The sequence below is a fragment of the Coturnix japonica genome, chromosome 4, assembly GCF_054131305.1.
Source record: "Coturnix japonica strain WE chromosome 4, WE-NBRP24, whole genome shotgun sequence".
Lineage (NCBI taxonomy): Eukaryota > Metazoa > Chordata > Aves > Galliformes > Phasianidae > Coturnix > Coturnix japonica.
In genome coordinates, this window is record NC_140666.1 from 18,095,674 (window position 1) to 18,104,544 (window position 8,871).

Genomic DNA, 8,871 nt, shown 5'->3' on the forward strand with positions numbered 1-8,871 from the left:
CAGTCACAAGCATATGAAGATATGAAATATACTAAATACCATATATTTTATGACAAAGAGATATTTTATGACAAAGCCTGAAATAATTACAGCTAAAGCTCACTTCCTGGATGTATATTGTTCTCAGACTACTGCATGCATGCTCCGAAGGGAGGAAAAAGTTCTCATAATACGTCCTTGCACCCAGTTAAAACACATACACTCCTTCTAAAGAGCAGCGTCTGAGAATTTCAAAGCATTTAATCAGTCAGCTCTGAGACAGGTGCTCTCTTTAGGTTTTATCTCTATCTAAACTAAATCCTTCCACCTTATAGACAGAAAAATCAAACAGTCTAGAAGCTAAAGTGATGTATACATAATGAAAAGGAGAAAAAAATGTTGAAGTTATAAAAAGGAGATTATAATTTTACACATTAGTCATCAGAAATTAGAAAAAAATAAGGTCATGAAAGAAGAAAAATGTTTAATTTAAAATGTACAAAGCATTGCATTTTTGCCATGTTCCCAAATACCACACGTCTGCCTGTTATGTAGCTAAGTGCTTTTCTAAACTATTCAAAAGAAAATGTTGTCATGTTCAAACTGTCACATATAGGGGAAATGAGCTTTTACCTATGCTCATCACACAAATTGGAGTCAGACTCTGAACAGAATTCAGATTTTTCCCCTCCATCCAATCTAGTGATCTCTCCACAAAGTTATTTTGTCTGCTGCCCATTACACTTTTAACAGGCAATATTCCATCACCTCCCAGCAATTCATCAACATGTCTTCCCACTAAAAATATGTTTCACAATGGTAAAACACTGCAACAGAATGCACCTGTTCAGCTCTACACCAACCTCTTCTAACACGGTACTTACATGGAGAGAGGAATGCTCTGTAAATAACAGCAAGGTCAGTCTCTTGTATCTCTCTAATTAGTGCTCATTTCTGCATACTAATTGGCTGAATGCCAGTAAAGAAACAGCAAACCTAGCACAGTAGGGATTCAGTAAAAATAATTCAGATGAACACTATCTACAAAATCAGTTACATATATATATATGTATTTTACTTTCCATTTTACTCAGTAGAATAGTAAATACAGTGATAAGTAGTATCTTAATTTATATTCACAGAAGTATGCATCCTTTGAAATACTCAAAGTCCCCACGGCAATTGCGGAACCTCTCACAGCGTGTGGGCCCTGATGACCTGAAGCCCACGTGCTCATCAGCCTTATTGCTCCTAAGTCAGGCATCTTGCTAGAGTCACTGTTCTCATCACTGTCATGATGTATGTTTCAACAGCTGTATCATTCATAACTCACAATTGGAGGAAATGGCTGCACAGCTTTTAAAGAAAAGGAATGGCCAGAGGCTGTAGTAAACTAACTTAATTACCAGAGGCTGGAAAACATGACAGACCACTTGACTAAGCTAGAGTTAGCAGGATGGAACCTCTGCTACTTAGTACCCCTTCTAGGCTGGTAACTTAATGACCTAAATAATTTTAAAAATCCAGTCTCTTAACCTGAATAACCATAAAATTTACACCTACAAACTGCCGTAAACTTTTCCTTTCAATTTCTCAAATCACCCCAAAAGTACCAAATGATGAAATTAAACTAACGCAGGCACCAAAACAGCAGTTCTGCATTTAGTTCTCTTTAGGTCAAACAGTCGCATTGTGTGTGTTTATGGAGAAAGAGGGAAAAAAAAACAACCAAACAAAAACCAGAGCATATGTATGTGTACATAAAACATACATACAAGGGCAGACTTACAGAGACAGCACAGTGAAGGTTAAAATGATATCTACTTAACCTAGAAAGAGATTAATACTCTAATATTCACATACACACAGCAATATATCACAAATAGAAATAAGTGGTTCATTCGTTGTGGAATACAATAAAGTACAAAAGTTACAGGTCTGGCAAGAAGTTATTCTACACCCAAATGAATTTTGTCTAATGTTTCCTATGATGTGCCTATCTGAAAATTACCTTTTGTCTTCTGCACCTCAGCATGATAGCTTAGATTGCAGCAGAGGACGACTGGAGGGCATCACAGAAAAAATTCTTCTGTTATTCCAGCTGCTAAAAGAAATGGAAACACAGAAATACAGTATACAGTACTAAGGAGGAACATTTCAAAAGCATGGATTCATTTAATACAGTGAATGTCAAATCTTTAGCTACAAGGACAATCAAGACATAAAGGAATTAAACAGATGTTTTACATGCTGAGCAGTGAAATGTGGTAATACTGTATTCTTAACTGTTCCTTAAATAAAATACCTTTCCTAAATCTCAGAAAAGGGAAATACTTTACAAAGTAAAATGGCCTAGCGTATGGCTAAACTTCACATCAACCCAACAGATGAGTAAACATTAAAACTTCCTGGTTTTGCATCAAATACAGCTTGAAATTCTTAAGAGACTCTACTTCATACCCACGCCACTGCATTAACCACCGCAGAAGTCCTAAATACTTCTCCATGCAGAACAAAGAAATCACGTTTGTATGTGTTCAGTGGAATTACTGCTAAGGATTTGCCCTTTCTTTATGCCAGCTCCCATTTTCACAAACATATGAGATCACATTAACATAAATGGTGTACTGGGCTAGCTCCTTGCATTGTATCCCAACAGATCTTTCAGCAATATATGACTGACAGACCACAGTGTTAAACTTCCACTGAAATCGGTGCAACTGCCTATATGCTTTTGAAAGTCTTGGTCAAATGACTTCCAACCTTATGCTGAATTTCCCCAACATTGACAATGGAATCATTCTGGAATGACTCATTTGAGGCAAATGCTTCCCCAGGCTTTGAAGGGTAAACTTCCTTCCTTTGAAAAGAGGGGCTGTTTTCACTTCTTCAGGCAAAAGTACAATAATCTTTGATTAAATCTGTAGTATCTCACCCAAAGATTCCAAACGTATATTAAGTGGGATTTCAAAATTCCTATGTTGGAATGAATCACAAACTGAGATAATATAACATTTTTCCAGATTTAAATTATACCTTGACTTCTACAGATGTGTGATTATTAAGACATCCTGTCCAATTAGTCAGAAACAGATAAGTGGCACCTAACAGAATGAAACCTTGATGAAGGGGAAACATATCCTGAAGCATACCCTGCCTGATCAAAAACGATCAGACAAATAGGAGATTTCACTACCTGACAAGGAACAGAACTTTGAGGTGTAGCTTGTAGTTTTCAGCAAATGATGAAACAGTTATAAATATAAAATGTTACAGAATGTAGACATTTGAAAATGCTTTTTACTTAATGGAGGCTAGCTACAAGGAAAGCCTATCTGCACAGGGTATTTTAAGCAGACAATAGCAAACACTATCCGTGTATGAAAAAGCCTATAGTTCCATTAACCAAACACTGAGATAATACACTCTGCATCTAAGGAGGGATGGAATGGCTTGAAGGTAAGTACCTGCATGTAAAAATGCAAGGATATATCAAGGGAATTAAAATGCAGGCAAAGATACATCTGATGTTTTGTTACACAACCATTTTGGATTCTCAATAGGAGCTTCCAGATTTGAGATTTTTTACAGGCATTCTGAATCTTATAATCATACAGATTTCCATGATCATGGTACACTGAAGCTCTACCACACAGAAAACAAGTGGTAACTTGGTTTTACCACACATAGCTTCCAAGCTTATATTCATCTTTCCAAGTGAAGTCAGTAATGCAGTCCAGTTATAAATCTCTAGTCCTCAAGAAGCTTTTTTGAGACTACAGCTAGTAAAGACACATGCTCTGGGATTTTGATTCTCTTGGCATGCATTTACCTATGTCACAAAAAACAAATTATGCACCTGAGATGGAAAGCTGGATGCCTGAGAGTCATGAATGGAAAAGCTAACACTTCTTTATATTAGAAGGCACAGGTACAGAGCAACAGCAGAGATTTGTTCTGTAATTTCCAGCTTTCGTTTCATGAAATCAACTGGAGGAAATGGGGTGGAGGCTTATCATGCACACATATACGTTAGCTTCCCTGATCATCAGGATCTGTACCAGATACCTAGCAATCTAATATTTTTTCTAAGGAAATTCCTTCTTTATTAGTTGCTGCGGATGATTTTTAATAATAGATTCCAGTCACCTGAGCTTGTCACAGCTCTACATCCATTGTAGATGCTTTAACACAGGTACAGCTGGGCACTGAGGCAAGGCATCCTTTATGTGAAGAATTAAACTCCTTGCAAAAGGACCTAAATTCAAAAATTGGAAGATGCTGGAATGTAAAAAAAAAAAAGGAGGAAGATTCTTGACAGAAGGGACTGCACATGTAGTGAGAGACAGAAGAATAAAGCCTTGACTCTCTGCTGAAAGAAACTGTACCTATCCTTGGAAGCTCTACCTAAACAGAGGGAGCGTAATTTTTTCATTCAAAATACCCAACAGACCTCACTAAAGTATATTTCTGTTTGGCAAACCTATGGTTTAAATGCCCCTTGTAAACAGGAAAAACAAATCCAAAGCCCTAATTTCCTGAAAAAATTGATCTAACCACTATACTAGTAAACAAAACGAGGGTAGCACTTTTTGCTTGGGCTGCAAATTAAAGTCTGGGCAGTTGGAGCTCAAGTCTGTAACTCTTTACTAGATATATTCTGAAAGCCCCCAACAGGAATCCTCCATGAGGATTTAAGCAGGGGAATACAGATTTATGGCATCTGGATTAGTTTTCAGTTAATCATCCCAATAAATGTGAAGTAGATATCAGTGTGAATGTGGGCATAAGAATTTGATGGTAAGGTGCCTTCGGCATATATAGATTCAATCATGCCATAGCATAGGAGATGATGTTTTTGAAAATAAATACATTGATTCTACTAAAGTATATTCTTATATCAAACTTAGCTTTTGAGATAAGCTTTTATGACATACGATACCTGTTGTCATAGCTCTAGCTTGGCTAAAGGACTGAAGTGGGACTTGCATTATAACTGACTAGCACTTATATTCACTAACTCTCAATATGGTAGAACACAAAAAAGCTGAATTTACAAAAATGTATAGTTAATACCACTGGGTTGAATGCTATAATTTTAATAGTTAGCATATTATTTACCATGTCTGATTATAAACTTTTTTCCACATCCATATCAGACTTTCAGTTGCTCATGAGACATAGTCAGGTGGGCTAATTTGACATTTTCGTTGCTTTGTTTCAGTAGTAATTAACCTCAACATCTTTAGCTGTTTCCTCCTATGTCTACCCATACTGTGACCAACATAAACTACTTCCCCAAAGCACTATGTTACTTCAACTTGGCCACAAACCAACCGAAGGAAGCAAGCAAATCCATTAGGGGGAAAAACTAAGAAATGAACAACAGCTGACCAATCAAAAACTCTGCACAGACAACTTACGTGTAGTGACAAATATGGAAAACAAAAGTTTGACAATTGTCCAGGGAATAACTATCCATCAAAAAGCCTGAAAAAGACTTTTGAGATTCTCTGGGAATTTCTATTATGTTAGTTCTGTGTTATACTCTATGCTGTAAAAAAAAGGAATAGTCTGTTCATCACATTCAGTACTTTATTCCTCAAAAGAAAAAAGGGCCCAATCCAAAACCCAGTGAAATTAAAGGCAGCATTTTTAATTACTTCAATAGTCTTTAGGTCAAACTGACCTGCTTTCAGGAGGATGTTAAATTTGAACTTCTTTGCCGATTGCTTAGGTTACGTGAGGATGAAGCACAGCATGATAACGGACTACTATAGCAGTTTAGGAGTGAAATATGTAATGCTAGCCAGATTAAGTGATGAACTTTTTATTGCTTCTTTTTTTACGTGAAGGAAAAAGATTTCTCTGTAAAATTATATCTAATTAGATTTTGCAAATGATGGTGGTGACAAAATTTTTCAGCGACCTGGAATGCCTAAGTCATTTCCTGATAAGCCTGGGAAGATTTATTTTAAGTAAAAAAAATTGACAATAATAGAAATCAGCCTTCTATTCCTCTCAAAACTTGTACTTCATAGCACGCCAGCTTTTCTCCTATGGAGTTCCTTCCATCTACGCATTCAGAGGAGAATAGAAAGGTCTGTTGATTCTTCTAAAAGCTCAAGGGCTTTCCAGTTCCAAGCTTTGAGAAAAGGACTCACAGAGTAATTATTGAAGCAACTGTAAAGCAAAACAGTTTTTAAATGCTTCATCTGCAATACAGCACTCCATTCAGAGGATTAACTGAACAGAATTCCCTTCTTATCCCTATGTGTATCACAGCATCATGCACTCTTCAGTGGTTGATGCAAATATGACAGGCATCCCCATAAAGTCTTTCCTAGATCGGTTCACTCTCCCATTGCTGTCTCTACTGAAAGGCACCACCCACTGCTTAACTGCGCTACATCCACTGTTTGATATCCATAAACATCCAACGAGCATCAGTGAATGTCAGTGGCTGCAATTTTTTTTGTACGGAGAGGAATTCAGTTCCACTCTTTTGCATCATCTATGTCAGCCAGCATTCTGTTTGACTGCCTCTCTGCTGCCATCTTTTACACAGCAGCAAAACGTAACAGAATACTGGTAAGACGGTTCAACCTCTCCTGCCATAACACCAACATCCACCTCTGACACTGTGGGCCAACATAATAAAATGGAAAATGTTACTTTCAGAGCAGTCATTGTATATCAACATGCCACCAGTATGGGAACTGCCACAGCCTGAACCAGTAACCAAGCACGTGAACACAAGACAGCCCTGGGAGCACAGGTGGAAGCAGTTCACCTGTGTGACTGGAACAACCTGGTGTAATCTCACTGAAGGGCTGGCTATCACAAGGGAAGGATCTCTCCTTGGAGATCCTCTCCTTTGGAGTGTTTGGTGAGCCCTGATCCTCAGAAGGGGGTAGGCAATTCTTTATTTACCAGATTGTGACCTTTAGCTTTCTCAGGTAATTTAAAACTGGTTTGAAGCTATCACCTTTCTCTAAGCCAAGGGATGAGAAGATTCCTCCATTTTTAACATGGTTTCAGGGCAGGAACAGATCAAACTTTAAATTTGAGAGGAAAATCTGTAAGCTTACCCTAGAGCAAAAGTGAAGTACAACCTTACGTTCTATTATATAGTGAAGAAAAGAGATAGGAGAGCTTAATCCCCAGAAAAATACAATGCAGAAATATAATATACTAGAATTCTCAGAAGCAATTTCAGACAAACCTGCATTTGTGGGGGTTTTTTTTAGGCTTGGTTAATGAATTATTTGGTGCTGTGTCTAATTGCTGCGGAAAAGCTGCATCAAGGTTGCTTTCCCTACTTCTTTTTCTTTCTCAAAGAAAATTTCAGGTGTTAAATCAAAACTAGGACCAGGACTAGCTCTTACCAGAACTGCCAACCTGCTATACCCTCATGGACACAGCTACATATCCTTCAGCATGTCACAAAACATAAATCTGAATAACTGAAAATCAGGTTGTCTGGTTGCATGACAATTAACTGAGCAGGGCATTTTTGTTGCATGTGCATGTGTGTTATATAAAATACATAGATACAGAGCCAAAATAGTTCCAGGCACGAGAACTCCCACTCAGAAGGGATGAGTGTGAGGATGATCATACATTTGACCTTTCAGAAGCCATGATTAAATTCTTATCTGTTGGCACAGTAATTGATTTTCCTCAAAGGACCATTTATCAGAGAATAAACTGGTTTTGGACCTTGAAGTGTGTATTTTGTGGCTTTTACATACCAATGGGTCTCTTAAAGGAAGACTTCTTTCCAAAAGTACTTCTGAGAACACCAGAAAAAAAGCAAAAGTTCTTCATGCAGACTGCCTGGCTTTTTGTCAATACATAATTGTCAGTCAAAAGATGAAAATTTTAGGGATAGTTTCAATGAACAGAACAGATGCAACTAAAAATGCTGTTGGAAAAGTGAAGGTTCTTCTTAGACTTTGTTTTAATCAGTTCAGGTAAAGTATGGGCTTGTATAACAAGGGTACAAATCCTCTTTCTTCTGTCAGAAAGTAAAAGACACTTGACAGTTTTTTCCTCTGATGCATAGAAACCTTTTCTTTCCTTCCTATTCACAGTACATGACACATAAGCAATCACAGCCATACTCCAGTTCAAAGAATCTAATATCATAAACATCAAAAGTTTGATTTTAAGGTCTGGGGATTACTGTACACACTAGCCTGGTTGTTTTTGGTGTTTTTTTATACTTACACTTGTTCTGAGTTTCTGTGTAACTCCTGAAACTGCTTGGGATTCCTTGTATTTACAGTTCTAAATTCTTCACCATCATCTAGAGATCTCCAGTAATTATTTCATGATCTTGTCAGCTATTCCAACAGGTTTTTAGGGCTCTGTTTGTTCTTCTTATAACGACCGTAGTTTCTGGAATGCTTATCACTGGATGCTATAAAGAAAAGAAAATGTATAAATATGACGGTCAGGGGAAATTTCAACGGAGAACTGTGACCTCTTCAGTTCCTCTGTGTTTGCACATCATCTCTGCCACAGAGCAGATCACCTGCAGTACACAGTTAGGAGACAGTTTTCTCTTTCAACTCTGAAGACCATATAATCATAGAATCACTCAGGTTGGAAAAGACCTTAAAGATCATCGAGTCCAACCACAACCTAACCACACTCCCCTAACTAAAAACCCTCTGCTAAACCACGTCCCTGAGCACCACATCAAAATGGTTTTTAAACACATCCAGGGGTGGTGACTCAACCAGCTCCCTGGGCAGCCTATTCCAGTGCTTAATAACCCTTTCTGTAAATAAATGTTTCCTAATATCCCACCTAAACCTCCCCTGGCACAACTCAAGGCCATTTCCCCTCCAAACAAATGACAAAGGCTCACTGTTTTGAAATTAA

The 8,871-nt window shown here is 37.6% G+C and overlaps 1 long non-coding RNA gene across 1 annotated transcript in view; it reads right to left on the reverse strand.

Moving 5' to 3' along the window:
• LOC107312887 (uncharacterized) overlaps positions 1-8,404 on the reverse strand; it is an 88,915-nt gene extending 80,511 nt beyond the window's left edge. The window contains exons 1-2 of the long non-coding RNA XR_004307075.2: positions 8,212-8,404; positions 1,991-2,083 (exon numbers count right to left, since the gene is read on the reverse strand). This is a non-coding gene — a long non-coding RNA (uncharacterized LOC107312887). The remainder of the gene's footprint in view (positions 1-1,990; positions 2,084-8,211) is intronic.
• Between the last annotated feature and the right edge of the window lie 467 nt (positions 8,405-8,871).